The sequence below is a fragment of the Barbus barbus genome (genome assembly GCF_936440315.1).
Source record: "Barbus barbus genome assembly, chromosome: 15".
Lineage (NCBI taxonomy): Eukaryota > Metazoa > Chordata > Actinopteri > Cypriniformes > Cyprinidae > Barbus > Barbus barbus.
This window is the reverse complement of record NC_136743.1, coordinates 3,459,104-3,475,109: the sequence shown is the minus strand read 5'-3', so window position 1 is coordinate 3,475,109 and position 16,006 is coordinate 3,459,104. Positions and strand designations below refer to the sequence as shown.

The window sequence follows — 16,006 nt, the reverse complement described above, 5'->3', positions numbered from 1 at the left end:
AGTCATGAAATTATGGCTCCCACCACCATGGAAAATCATGATGGACCTGTTATGCTCCATTCCTCTAAAACGGTGCAATCACCTGCAAGATCGGAGTCCTCTTGAGCGTGTGACATCGCAGTAGCGTCCGGTTGGCTTCAGACCCATCACTCCAATTACAGTGTCCCGAACATTTTGCCTGAAACAGCCCAGAGCACAAGTGCTTATCGCTGTGACAGTGGCAGTACCTGCACACGACCCTTTACCTCCTTCGATAAAGATTTTTGTGTGATCGATAGCTCAGCATTCTCACAGGGTTTATCTGTTAGACACAGAGCTATGATGCACATACACAATCAATACTGCACACGTTCAATGTCAAACATGCAGTGTGCACTAGAAAAATAAACCTGAATCAATATGTTTTTGGAGACTGTAAATTCAAAGACTTTTCTATAAATAGAATTTGTTTTCTTTATTTTCTAAATTTATCATTCCATCACTTGCTCACTAATGGATTGCAGTGAATGGGTTCCGTCAGAATAAGAGTCCAAACAGCTGATAAAAACATCACAATAATCCACAAGTAATCCATACCACTCCAGTCCATCAATAATAACACTTCTTCCAGTGGAAAAAGCCCATCTCTTGTTGTTTCTCACAACACAATCCACCCACATATTTGTTTAGAGCCGTTTTAGACTGTTTTCGTTTGTAAACGGAGTTTGATCTGTGCATATTTCTCTCCTGATTCAGACGAGATGGCTTTTTCACTGGAGAAAGCAATATTATGGATTATGTATTTAAGCCAGAAGCAATGGACTGAAGTTCAAAAGGCCTTAATGATGGATTTGTTTCTTACAAAAATGCAGCTTTTGGCTTCACAAGATGTTAATTGATGGACTGGAGTGGTGTGGATTACTGTGATGTTTTTATCAGCTGTTTGGACTCTCATTCTCACGGCACCCATTCACTGCAGAGGATTGCTGAGCAACTGATGGAATGCTACATTTCTCCAAATCTGCTTTGATAAGGAAACAATGTATTTTAATCTTTACAAACTGGCACCACTGTAAGTCAGATTTTTCCTCTTTTTTTTAAAGCAGGGACAAATGGAAATAATGTTTGTGGTAATGAACTACAAATGCTTTTGACTGAGCTTAACCTGTAATGAATTCAGAATTTAGCTTTAAACTAGGAGAACATATGAAACATACAAAATTATATACTTCACCTATAAATTAGATTTAAGTTCTTTTCTTAGGTCATTTGAAACTTTGCAGAAACAAATGGCAAGTTCGACTGAAGGTTTCCACCATTGTATGCTGCTGGTCAAATAAATAATTTAAAGTCTGTCTTTTTCCATCATTACCTACTCTTAGCAACCAGTAACACAGCAACAAGTTTAAAACAGTCCTGAATGTCTTGTACTTGTTCAACTACATCAGAAGATGTGGTTATTCCTTCTCTTGACGTGTGCAGACAGACTTCATTAACATGTTCAGAGAGATCGATTACATACTTGCCACACTTCTCACATTCTTCAACAAACATGTTCCCGTGCAGCTCTGACAATCGATCCCTAGCAGATACAGAGAGAAATAAACAAAGCCAATAAGGGCGTGTTCACACTTGGCGTCTTTTTTGACTAGAAAAAGTTGACAAGGGCGCTTTTTTAGTAAAATAAAAAGCTGGCAGTGTTTTGGTAACAAACAGCAGCCGAGAGCGTCTTTTGTTGCTAAAACAACAGCTGCAATGGTAGCCTAGCGCTGTGTGCTGCAGAAATGTCGGCTTTGTAGTTAACGCTGAGGGTATGTCGGTTCACAACGACATTTGTGGGAGCGTGACATTATACTGTGTAGTGCTTCCAACAATTTAGTCCAGGAGCTCCGGTTGGATGATGCACGATTTCATACAACTCCTTGTGCTCCGAAACTAGTACGATCTGTCTAACGGCTACGACCTTCTCCTTTTTCTTGTTGTTTTTGTTGTTATGGAAACGACTCACCACTCGCTTGTCATTGGTCAGCTGTCAAAAAGGCGCATGACGTAGGGCGTTTTTTTCAGAAAAGTAAAACTTTTTTCAACTTGAAACGACGCTCTGAGCTGCAGAAAAAGACGCCGGCGGTGGCGTTTTGAAAACACTGTTTACTCCAAAGGATTATAATGTAAAACAGACGCCGGCAGCTTCAAAAAAGACGCCAAGTGTGAACATAGCCTTAGACATAATAATATAATAACAAGAGAAAGAGATTAAAGAAAGGATGAGTAAATGATGACAATCCCGTCAATACGTGCAAATGACTGTGGGTTGTTATATGAGTTTAAATCAATGTTATTTTTGTATAATTCATATACTAATAGTTTTGTTAATATTTTTTATAAATTTATAAAGTCTTAGTAATTTTAGTGTGTTTGTCATTTCTGTTAGTTGTTTTATTTTTTTTATCAATTTTATTAAGTTTTAGATATGTTGGTACTTTATTTTTATATTTTCAGTTTTAATTTTAATAAAAATTCTAGTAGTTTTTGTGTTTTGTTATTTCAATAAGTTATGTCATTTCTATTAGCTAATATTCCAATTAGTGCTTTTTAGTATAATTCATATACTATTATAGTTTTTATTCATATTTTTGAATTCGTTTTATATGTATATTTTAAGTGTTCTTTATAATCCAATTTATAGTATCTTGTTTTTCGTGAATTCTATTAGTTTATCTTCAAATCAGATTTATTTTAGTATTATTCATATACTATTATAGTTTTATTAAATTCATTTTTGAATTTGTTTTATTTTTGTATCTTCAGTTTTCTTTTAATTGAAGTTTTGGTCATTTTTGTGTGTTTCTGTGAACTCTGCAAGTTTTTTTATGAAAAAAAAAAACCTAAAACTAAAAAACAACATATTTCCATGTAAGGGTGTGCAATATGACGATTTTTGATCGTGGACGATAAAAATGTCTCCACGATCTGTTTTTCAAGAAATATCGTAGTATCGTGCTACAGCACACATTCTGTCAGTTGCAGTTCTGACGCCTCCGTCTGTATATGCTGTACAACGCCACATCCATTCAGTGTTAAATCAGCGGTTACTCTCACGGGACACTGCATTTATTCGCAATCACAAAAGTACATTATTTGCGTGTGTTATTAGCCTTGCTGGTTAAACTTTTCGTTCACGCGCTGGTCTGACGTGCGCTTTTTCTGAGCCTGTACAACTGAAGCGCGCAAACTAAAAAGCCTGTCTAACAGCGCCTGATTACTGAACTAAGTTATCTTTTGAGCTAATACTGTCAAAACACACAAGGTTTACATATAGACTCAGTTGGTTATGTCTAAAATGAAAGTAAACAGTTGAGAGAAAAACGGAAGCGTGCCTGTATATTAGATGCGTGCAGCTCTTAAAGGGACAGTATTAAACATGCAGCCGACTGTCATTAAAGGGATAGTTCACCCTAAATCCTATTTAATTTTTGTCATTATTTACTCACTCACATGTGCATGTGAATGCTCCTGCTAAATATGCCTATTGTACCTGAAAATTAAACACTGTATGTTTTATTTGTATATTATGTGTATTTTTAATGTGTATCTTTTGTTCTTATTTTTTAATAACAAAGATAAAATAATGATAAAGATTTTCATCTTTGCCCACTTCGGCCTAAATATCCACCATTCTTTTTTATATTTTGTTACCTTGAAAGGATTTGTCTTTATAATAGGGAAATTAGTTTGGCTCTACTGCTCAGACAAAATAGTAAAACAAAATTACAAAGAATCGTGATATTTCTAAAACAAATCGTGATATATTTTTGCCATATCGCCCACCCCTATCTCCATGGCAACAATCTGAAGATAGATAATTTTGTAGCTTTTTTTTCATTTTAGTTACTGTGTATTTTTATGATTTAATGTTTAAGTAACAATTTTTTTTCTTGGAGTTTTATTTCACAACAATAACCTTGATTCAAATACAAAACATTAATAAAAAAATACAATAGATGATGACTAAGGGCTTTTAATTGCGTCTGCCTGAATAAAATGTGCAATTCATCATGTCAATATGCTAAATTCAACATTAACGGCTTTAAGTCATTTGTCTAGAACAAGACATGCTGATTGCATTTGCTTGCGGGAAGGGAAAATTAAAAGAGCTAATCAACGTGACACATCTGACATCACACGCAGGACAGAGGTCAGAACTTTAATCAAAGCTGTATGAGAGACGTGGGAACGGCATGAAGCCAGCCAATCAGACTGGATGTTTTTGTGTGTAATATCTGTCATTACCTGGGGAAGCCGGAGCGCAGGTGAAGGCCGTCTACGTTCTGGCTGATGAGGTATTTGAGGTGTCCTGTCCTCTGAAGCTGCAGCAGGGCCATGTGAGTCAGGCTGGGACTCGCGTCCTCAAACGTGGTGTTAAAGTGAGGCGTCTCGCCTCTCTCCTCCATCGTCCACACTCCATTAGGACCTCTGATGAACACAAACAGCACAGAGATCACAAACATGCTTTGGCTGAAATACAGTCTCTTGTTCTCCGTTTCAGTCAAGAGTCTTTCTGGGTCATATCCTGAAATATTGAATCTTCCTTGATCTTTTGAAATATAGGGTTCGATGTACTGTGAACACATTTTCAGTTTCAAAACTCAAATCCTAGGGGTTAAAAAAAATGTTCAAAAATAATTCAATAATCAAAAATATTTCTTGTGGACCAAATCAGTATATTAGAATGATTTCTGAAGGATCATGTGACACTGAAGACTGGAGTAATGATGCTGAAAATTCAGCTTTGATCACAGAAATAAACTACATTTTAATATATATTCAAATAGAAAACAGCTATTTTAAATTGTAATGATATTTGACAACATTTTTTGTATTTTTGAACAAATGAATACAACCTTGGTGAACAGAAGAGACTTGTTATATTTAAAAAATCTTACAAACCCCAAGCTTTTGAACACCGGTGTGTATATATACTATATACTAAACAGTCAATTGATTCCCAGTGAAATGAAATTGTAAAATGCAATGCATGCCAATTTGGATAAAAATGTCAATTAAATGCATAAATTGTAAATTATTCCAGAATTACAGTGCATATACTTGTGTTGCTTTAGGTTTGAAAATGATTATATAAACCTATTTCTGGCACAAGAAACCAGTGAACTTCAGGAGGAAAGAACAAAATGACTCTCAAGCCTTCATCTCCTGTCTGATCCTCCTCTCCCTCTGTGATTCAGTGAGCACTGCTGAGCTGCTGGGAATCTCGGATGACAAAGACAGGGTTTTAGTCATCACGGAGAACAGCAGGAGGTCACTACGCTTTCTTATAACTGCGGATGGAGTCACCAAGAGGAACGACTCAAAAGTTCACTTAAATGGGCAGAAATCTTGCTCTTGTGCACTTGGGAATTTGTATTAACACACACATATATATACACACACACACAACAGCCAATTCTGCTGAAATCCGGTTTGCTTTTTCATGCTTTCCTAGCTACACACATGCAGTGGCTTTCCCTGCCTGACTTATCAAAAGTTTTCTGTTCTTACTAAACTTGCATAAGCTCTTACAAGTACTACATAAACCCCTAAATAAGTCTCATCCAGACTTTAGGCTATTGATCAAAGTCTTGTACACACAGCAGCTTATTCTGGCCAAGAATCACCCGCTTAGACAGAAAGTGGGCGTCTGGCTGACACATTAACCGTCAAACACAGTTAGCTTTTCCTTAATGTGATATTTGGAGGTGGGTAAATCTGAAATCGTATGAAAACAAAGGTTTGCTTGCTCACTAAGTGTCTCAAATGAAACTTTTGACTGTCTTTCAAAGATTCAATGTCGAAAACTTTAACAATTGTAGTGTTTAGTTCTTCCCCAAGCAAACAGATAAGTTTGTTTCCCGGTGCACTGATATAAACCTGTGCACTCTGACTTTCGGAAATTGCATCAAGCCAAGCAATCAGACAGGAGCTCAACGCTTGACATTTTTGTGTGCAATACGCAGGCGGTCAATAAACAGGCTGTGTGCACGCCGTCTGAGCCCGAGACTACATATGTCCCAGGTAAGCTCCCCACTTATGAAATACTGCATAGCACAACAACAAGCCGTGCAATGTGGGAAATTGAAAGGAGATTCTATTGCACTGCTGTTTAGATGAATATGCCTGTAGAATATTAAAACACTCAACCATGAAAATGTGTCAACCTGCTCCCTTGAAGCAGGACCAGAGTGAGTTTGTGTCTACAGGAATTTTAAAAGAACAGTTTAACTATAAACAAGTTTTATACTCACATTTTTACTTTTTTTCAAAAGAACATGTTCAATAATTTTATTTTATTTGTGCTTAGTGAAAAACAGTATAAAAAATGCATTTATTTTTAGGCAGTTTATTTCTTGCAAACGTTTTGAACCCACACCGCCGTTCAAATGAAAGAAATTAATACTTTTATTAAGTGTGCATTAAAATGACCAACAATTACAGTAAAGTCTTTTGCATTTTAAAATATTGATTAATGAATGTCGAAAATTCAACTTTGAATTACAGGAATAAATTATATTTTAGAATCAATTAGAAAACATTTCTATATGTAATAATATTTCACAATATTGCAGGTTTACTGTATTTTTGATCAAATAAATGTAGCCTTGGTAAGCGTATGAGACTTCTTCAAAAAAATAAAAACCGCTTATGAGCTTTTTATGAACTCTTTAACAGTAGCATGCATAATGGTACACTTGTTAAGATGGTTATTTTGTTTGACAGAAAAAACATGGCAGATATGACTTACAGTGTATTCAAATTATACATTTCATCAGTTTCAAATGCCTTTTGCATTCCACAGAAAAATCTAATTTGATTCAGATGACATGAAGGTGAGTAAATGGTGAGAGTTTTTTTTTTTTTAGGTGAACTATTGCTTTAGCGTTATGCTCTTAACAGTGAGACTGAGCACCTATTTGCACCTATAGAAGCTTCACCTCTAAAAATATTCTGTCTATCAAGATTTGACAGACAGGTGCTCTTATGAAAATTTCATATCAGAGAACACAGGAGCAAAAATACGCTGCTGCCCACCACATCACACACACGTTTCTTCTGATAACGAGTCAGATGTGCTGATGGAATGACAAAGAGGGGAAGAAAAGAAAACCAGTCGGGTGAAAGAAGAATTAATGTAACAGGCGTCACTCAACGTGACATCAGCACCCTTTAAAATAAAACCCCCTGTGCACGGTTTTAAGCAATTACAATGACAAACTAGCAGAAGGTGAATTCAATTAAATCAGCACTGAAATTCATGGAACATTAAAAATGTGTACATCAAACACAAATCTGAGAGTAAATCAAAGTGAAATGAGGTCAACTTGGCTCAGCCATGTGAAGAAGCACTGCAAACACACACACACACACACACACACACACACAGGGGTGCACTCTTATCTTGAAGTTGAGAATAAGACTCTAGTACTCAGTGTTCTAATAAATAACCTCTTCTTGAAAAATAATGCTTCTTGGGGAGGAAAAAAAAAGACTATTAAAAAAAATATTATATGACATATGGAATATATAATAATAGTAATAAAATAATATATAAAATACAAAATGAAATAAAACTTTTTGAAGGTAAACCACCTGCAAGTTCATCCACAGAATCACCCAAATATTAGTACAGAATATGTATAATATGTCAGCTTCACCATCTAACTCAATGAGGATCAGGGGGCGTATTACAGCACATTTTTATCTTAGGTCTTAACTTAAGATATGATATGTTAAATTAGGATTTTTCGCAAATTTGTATTACAGAAGAAAATCTTAACTTGATTTGGGGTTCTTATCCTATCTTACAAAATAGTATCTTATCTCTAGTTAGGAAATCTTAAATGGCATAATCAAGTTCGTCAATCCACTCTCAGGTCTGTTACCAAGCAACCAAGACTGCCGGAGCTGCTGATGAGGGAAACAAAATAATAGAAGCTACTTCACTTTGAAAACTGGTTTATTTTGCAAAAAAAGATAGTTAAGATAAGATAACGCACTTAGGAAATGCTGTTCTGTAATAGCTTTTGTCCTAAATGTGGTCCTAACTGAAATTACCATGGTTACCAAACAGATAAGATAAGATTTTAAAGTTAGGATCTTTCTGCAATACGTCCCTAGGTCTTCTAATGATAAGTACTTAAGAAATGGGTCCAATAAGATATTTGGAGACAATGCTTCCATAGCCTCGCAACAACCTGAAGGCATGTAGATCAATAATACAATAAAGCAAGCAATGCTCATCTTTACATCAGCCACAACTGATCAATTACGTGGCATAAACGGGGAGATTCAATATAACATAGAAAGGAAGTGCTAGAGCAAATAGCTATAAGCTTTATTCAGAAACGGCCCAAGAGCTTTCTACTTAGAGAAAATACTGAGACCAGAATTACCATTAATTTATTATTTTATCAGATGCGGAAAAAGGTTATCAGAACTTTGTCAAATTAATGATTTCTCTTTTTCCATTGATTCGGCTTTGTGATGCCGAAGCCATCATGAGAACAAAATCGAAGTATGCATCTCGCTGAATGGCTGAATGAAAGTCAGGCTGTGTTCAGAATAGTATGCTAGTATACTACCAATCTTTTTAGTATCATTTAAATACTATTAGAATTTTATTCATATTTTGAATTGTCTTTTATTTTTGTATTGTTTTCATTTTAATTATACATTTTTAGTAATTTAAAGTAATTTAGTAATTGTTTTAGCAATTATACATAAATTATATATATATATATATATATATATATATATATATATATATATATATATATATATATATATATATATGTATAGTGTTAACATTTAGTTTTAGTTACTTTTTTTATTTGTAAGATAAAGATTTTATTTGGATAAAAGCGTCTGCTAAATGACTAAAAGTAAAAAGTAAAGAGTAAAGACCCTCGACTCCACCGGTATATATCATTTTTATTTATATTAATTACAAACAAATAAATAATCCATTAATTATAATTATATATATATATATATAAGGTGATTAATAATATATAAGGTGACTTTAATCTATGTTAATTCTATCTGTTCCAATACTTTTGGTAACATGAAAAATGGGTGGGTTCAAACAAAAGGTGCTATCTTCTAGTGATCGACCGATATTGATTTTTTATAACCGATACCGATACCACTTATTTGTATGTTTATGTGCCTGATAACCGATATGCAGAACCGATATTTATTTACTGTTATAAAGTAAATAAATGACTGCGTGAAGTCCATACTTCACTTTGGTTTTTCCTCCTTTCAGTCATCTTAACAAAAAATGTTTTGAGAATTAGCAGTCTTTCATGCAGGGCTCTAGACTCATTCTTCCCACTGATCTCACTTTTGCGACTAACTTTCTCAGTTGGTCGCACGAGAACATAATTTGGTTGCAATTTGTTTTTTGTTTTTGCTACAACATTTGATTAATCAATGCATGCTGATGAACTTTTATCATAGTTTATAGTTATATGGTAACGAAAGTGTTCAACATTCAACTCGTTCTTTTTCATCGGTATTATTTGTGATTTAAATTTTTTGTGAACAGGAATTCCTTTTTTCGTGTGCTTTCACTTTCAAATTTGCGATCTTGGTGTCACATTTACCAAGAAAATGTAATTGTCTGTTTTGCTTATATCTATACACCTTTCACTTTTTCAGACTAAAACAAAAGATGCATTCATTGTTATTCTTAATTAAAAAGCACAACAACAATAAAACAGTACGTTGACAATGACAAACTAGCTTACATAACATTTATTAACAAAAACTAATAAGACGAGGCATGGCACAGGACGCATCACATGCTGTACTATATACAGAGTATATTACAGAATGTTTAGCAAACTCTGAGGAAGCTTTTTTTTTTAATTAAGGAAAGCCTCCATAGCGTAACGTGAGGTAAACAGCAAAGATAACAAGCTTCTCAAAACGAAAACAAAAAGAAAAGTAAAACTAAACTGGCTGTTGCTGACAGGACTTGCATGTTTTTTCTACAAGAATACCACCATGTTCACCTTCTCTGGTTTAAGAAGCGGTCTTTTACTTTAGTTTGAAAACAAAATCCTCCTTTGCGCTCCGTCCGCGGCGAGTATAAACTATCCATGAAGCGTTCGCTCTGAAAGCGCCTCTCTTCACGTGATCAGTGAAATCTGACTCCTGCTATAATGTGCTGCGGCTGGCAGCGCGCGCTGTATGAAGCAGACGCTTTGGAGCAGCGCAGACCATGCACTCGTACAAATGCGACCACGTCAAATTTTAACTCGTAAAAAATTACCATTTTGATCGCAGTCTAGAGCCCTGTCATGTTAAAATTAATCTTCGTATTACAACAATAAAAAACATTTTATTTATAAAAAGCTTTAGCAGCAACACTAATATTATCAGTAAGCAAAATAAACGTAGAATGTCTAATGTTTTCAAATGGAGAAAATAAATAAAGGACAGGAGTCATATCAACTTCATTTTTAACTACAGTTTTAGTAGGTTTATAAGCTGTTTAATAGGATAAAGAGTGAAGAATAATTCTCCTGGATAATGTTAATTCACGGAATAATATTCTCTATAATATTGGAATATAACAAGCATTGTATTTTATTGCATTTCTCAACTGGCATGCTCTATTTTTTGTGGTTCTAAATTATGCTGCTGACCGCGCGGTTTATCTATGCATTTACACAGAACTATAGGCTACTCAAACTGCAATCGATTGCAGAGAATTTCCATAGAGTTGTATTAATTTAGATGTTTATAAACTAAATAATGGTTATATAGTAAGTGTTAATACAATTTAGGGTGCTTCAAAAAAGTTAATCTTGTTAAAAGTTACATGCAGTGGCCGCGCTGGAGCATTTCTTGAGCATCAACCGCTGAGTGAATTGCAATATGAAAGCGGCTTCACGAGACTAATGATGAGCATATAGACAACAGAGAGAGAATTCAATACTTTTATTTCCAACATGCAATCATTCATGGCTGTACTATTTAATTCATGCAAAGTTATGTCTTTATTGGGAGAGGACTTGACGGATTATCTACGTGACTCCGACTTCACGAGACTAATAGACCACAGAGAGAGAATTCAATTCAGCGCTTTTATTTCCAACATGCGCTAATTCATGGCTGTGTTATTTCAGGCAAAGTTAATATCTTTATAGGGACAGGGCTTGACAGAGTATCTTATTTATCATATTTCTTACAGCCAAGTTGCATAAACTACATATCAGGCATTTATGTAATACATCTAATTTGTGCATTAATGACTGTAATATTAAATAATTTACTAACTACAGCAAATCAGATACCTGCACGCCGTTGTTGTTGTCTCGTCTCCCCTCAGATGCGCTGCAATTGCGATCCTGTGCGCAATTCTCAAAACACCCACGAATCCGATATTACAAAACCGATATCCGATTATGGAAAAATGCTTAAATATCGGTAAATCTATATATCGGTCGATCTGTATATACAGTGCCCTCCAAAAGTATTGGAACCATAAAGACAAAACTGCTCTGTTGGCTGTGGAGTCAATACATTTGCAAATATGATTAAAAGATGAATAGGAGACAAAATTACAGAATGTCACATTTTATTATTGGGTAATTCAACACATAGATGTTTTACCAGCTAAGAAGTTCAGCACTTTTAGAGTTTCATCCCTCTATCTGATGAGAGCATAAGTATTGGAGCAGTTGCCTCACAGGTCTTTCTAGGTGATCAGCTGTGTCCTGTTACATTAATTCTTCAGATATTAAAAGCAGGGAATGTGTCGAATCAGTTATATCCATTTCTTCTGTATTCTGAATCTTGCATTCGATGATGACACACACAAACCAGGATGAAGATGAGTGAGCTGACTTTGAGAGAAACGCAAGTGATTTGGATGCTAAAAGAAAAGAGGAAGTCAATTAGAGCTATAGCAAAAACAAAGGGCATGGAGAAATCAAGAGTTTGGGAACCACCAGCAACCAACAACGACCCGATCGGCTGAGAAAACAACAGTAGTTGATGACAGACAAATCATAAAAGCTGTGAAAATTAAACATAAAAGACATAAAGTCTGTAAAATCACCAACAACTTCCAGAAAGCTGGGGTGATGCTCTGACAATCTACTGTCCTCAGGAGACTTTGACACAGAATTACAGATGCTACACAGCAAGATGCAAACTTCTGACCAGCACCAAAAATACAAAGGAAAGATTAGAATTTGCAAAAAAGCACAAAGGTGAGCCAGAAGAGTTTTGGAACTGTGTTTATGGACCGATGAGCCAAAGATAAACCTTTATCTAAGTGATGGGAAAGCAAAAATCTGGAGAAAAAAAGGGAACTGCAAATGATCCCAAGCATACAGCCTCATCTGTAAAGCATGGTGGAGGTGGTGTCATGGCATGGGCATGCATGGCTGCCTCTGGAACAGGCCCTCTCAACCTTACTGATGACTTAATGTATGATGACAGTAGCAGAATGAATTTGGAAGGGTACAAAACCATCTTGCCTACCAATATTCAAGAAAATGCCACCAGATTCATTGGGAAGTGCTTCATATTGCATCAGGACAATGACCCAAAACACACTGCCAGTTCAGTCAAGGAATTTATAAGGGCAAAGAAATGGAAAGTCTTAGATTGCCCAAGTCAATCTCCAGATTTAAATCTGATTGAACATGAATTTCACCAGCTGGAGAGAAGAGTAAAGGCAGAAACTCCCCAAAACAAGCAACAATTGGAATTGACTGCATTAAAGGCTGGGAAAAGCATTTTAAAGGATGAGACCAAGAGTCTGGTGATGTCTATGGGTCACAGACTCACTGCTGTGATTGACTAAATAATAGCTTTTAATCTTTTATATCTGCCTTATGTTCAACTGTATATATATATATATATATATATACATAGTTATATATTTTTTAAATGTATAATTTGTATTTTATTTTCAGTAAACTAAATGAAAATGAGAAATGATGGCAACTAGATAAAAAAAAAAGTTTAGTATGCATGGAACACCGGGATCAGTTACTACACCTTTAAAAAAATGTGTGACGTATACAAAAGATCGAAACCTTCAATGTTGCAAATGACTGTTTCATATTCCTAAAAACTGTGGGCAGTATGCAGCATGTATTATTCCAAGCGCAGTCTAAAATATGAATGGCATTTTTAGCTGTTATTGTTCCTAAAGCTCCATATCTCCATCTAGTGACAGCTCTCTGTAGTTTCTGTGATTCTGGCGGACAGTATAACATGTCAGTATTTCTTAACCCATGCTAATTTGATCCACTATGAAGCTATATTAATGTGGGAGTTCAGGGGCTAGGTATTTTTAATAAATAATGCACAGGTGGGTTGTATATGTACAGAACAAAACAAACATATAAAAAAAGAAGAGAAACAAACTGAACCAACACGCAAATAAATACGGAAGCAAACAAAAGCTCTATTTCTGGTTTGACAAGCATGGTTTTGGTTATTTCCGGAGGATTAAATGTACAGGATTATCCCAGTTTCCTTCTACTGGGCTGCCAGAAGATTAGGAATGTGGGTGGAAAATATAAATGTATCTCTGGCCATTGGTTTTCAGAAAAATTATAGCTCTGTTGATGGAATTTCATAGAAAATATCTATAAATATTTTACTCTTAGTCAGTGAACATTTCATAAGTGGAAAAGTGCATTGCCCTTAAGAAGTTATTATATGCATTGTGAACATAAATTAGACTTAAAAGCTAACGAAGACGAAAAGCTTTTCAGTAAATATTTGGACATTTGATTTCACAGAACGCTATCCCTTCAGATGATTTTATGTAAAGCAAAAAAAAAAATGACACTGACTACATTCATGGTGCTTTTTGTCCATTTTGGTGCTTAAGAGCCAGTCAGCATCCGAGGGCTCCAGACAAAAAAATCGAGTAAGGAGCCATTGGCTCCTATAAAAGAAAAACTTAGGCGCCAAATTATTTTTTTAGGTGCCACAGAATAAAAGTGGTTTATTTTATTATTATCATTTTATTTTTCCCCCCTATTTTAACATTTCAATCATTTTGTCATGCGTTTATGTCTTATCTTTTCTAGGCTTTATCAGCATTTTAATCCATCTTGTAGATGATCAGGTCGACCGGGGGACTAAGGTTCACTTAAAGTGTGAATTAAATGTCTTTTACAACTTGAAATATACAGTCACAAAGAATTGTTCGTTACACAGAATCTGTCAATATCATGGACCATAAGCATCACTTGGCAACTGAGTGCAGTGCATCCTATAAATGTTGTCACGTCTTTCACACTTTCAGTCTGTTTTTCTTCATTAGTAAAATGCAATTTTATAGGAGGAGTTGAATCATGTACAACAGAATAAGTAAAAATATTAATATGCAACAGCGCATAAATATAGCAAAACGCTCCTCTTTATAGTTATTTTTTCTAGCTGACTGATGAGTTTATGGACACAGTGGTTATTCTGAGGTAAATGTATTACAATGCAATGTTTACAAGCTTTATACATTTCCTCAGTTTGAAACACTGAATGAGATTTTCCATAAAACATTTCAGTAAGTTGTACTATAGGCTTTCTTATTGCCTACCTTTTGATCATGTTCATTTCATACTATAGTAGTAAATCGAAATATATAATGGGTTCACTTGCTGCTTTAACTGAGGCGCTAAAGAGATCGCGCCTGAGCATTAAGTGCGATACTCTCCGCTCGCGCGATCCGGACGCATACACGGACCGTGTGGACGCGGGGTACTGGTGTTTATATTATCACCTTTCAGGTCTCTCTCACTGCGTTCAGTAGACTGTGTGCGGCAGAGACCAGGACTGTTTGAAACTCTTTTCCAGTAAAACTTTGATGCGCATCGTCTTATGTAAGTGTAATACGTGAACATAACAAAAGATGTGAGCGCAAAACAATCGGGAAAAAAGTCCTTTCATGCAAATTATATATAGTCGCCAGTGGCGACCTCGGCAAAAACTTCACTCGCAAATTAATATTTTTGGTCGCAAATGCGACCATTTTAGTCGCAGTTTGGAGCCCTGCATCCTCTTCCATGCATTTAAAATAACAGTTGGGAGCGCCATCTACCATAACACAGATGAACAGCAAGAACAGTCTATGCTAGCTTTTTTGTTTGCTAGTTTTTACTTTTGATAATAACATTAATGCATGCATGATTGATGCATTCAAGCCAGGGTTATTATTTTTTAACTTAACCTAAAACTATATAACTAATATATATATATATATGCTCAACATTCACTTGTCCCAGACAAGAGTTAATGTTTTAAACAAGCAAGTGAATGAGAAATGTATAATAATGGCCTTTATTTGTGATATAGCCTCGCCTCGTTTGCGATAATATCGTAATTGTTGTTTTAACGATGTGCGATTTAACGTATATTGCAAGAATCAAACAAAACACCTATGGAATGCACACATACATTACGTAAAGAGTAACGTAGGTTAGACTAGCGCACGCGCGAGTGTGTTCTTTCACTTCATGATTCAGTATTAAAATGCATGAATGATCAGAAAATTCAATATATGGGGGCAGAAATAATATCCCACGAAGATCAAGCACCGTTTTGCTCCAAAAATCAGCATGATTTCAATTGTGATTTTATAACAGCTCAATAAACAAGAAGTTAATATTAAGAGACTTATGTTTTAGACACCATATTTCTTGATTTTGCTCTATTTTGCCAACAGAAATAATTCCAAACAAAGCCACAGCGCTGTTTTGTGTCTCTGAGCGACATGACGGCATTTCGTTCCTGAATGAATCAATCATTTAAATGATTCGGTTCAGTCGCAATGACTCACTTATTAACAGTGAAAAAAATGGACGTAGTGTCCGTGACGTCACCCGTAGGTTTCTGAAGAGCATTTTTGAAGCTCAAAGGCTGCGTCCGAAATCGCATACTTCCCTACTATATAGTATGCGAAAAACAGTATGCGAGGCGAGTAGTATGTCCGAATTCA

At 35.3% G+C, this 16,006-nt stretch overlaps 1 pseudogene across 1 annotated transcript in view; it reads right to left on the bottom strand.

The window, feature by feature from the left end:
* The window catches only part of LOC306881321 (NAD-dependent protein deacylase sirtuin-6-like), a 31,869-nt pseudogene that overhangs the window by 13,290 nt on the left and 2,573 nt on the right, over window positions 1–16,006 (bottom strand). Inside the window, exons 3-5 of the transcript XR_013785893.1 lie at window positions 4,270–4,452; window positions 1,502–1,561; window positions 83–178 (exon numbers count right to left, since the gene is read on the bottom strand). The product of XR_013785893.1 is annotated as an NAD-dependent protein deacylase sirtuin-6-like (transcript). The remainder of the gene's footprint in view (window positions 1–82; window positions 179–1,501; window positions 1,562–4,269; window positions 4,453–16,006) is intronic.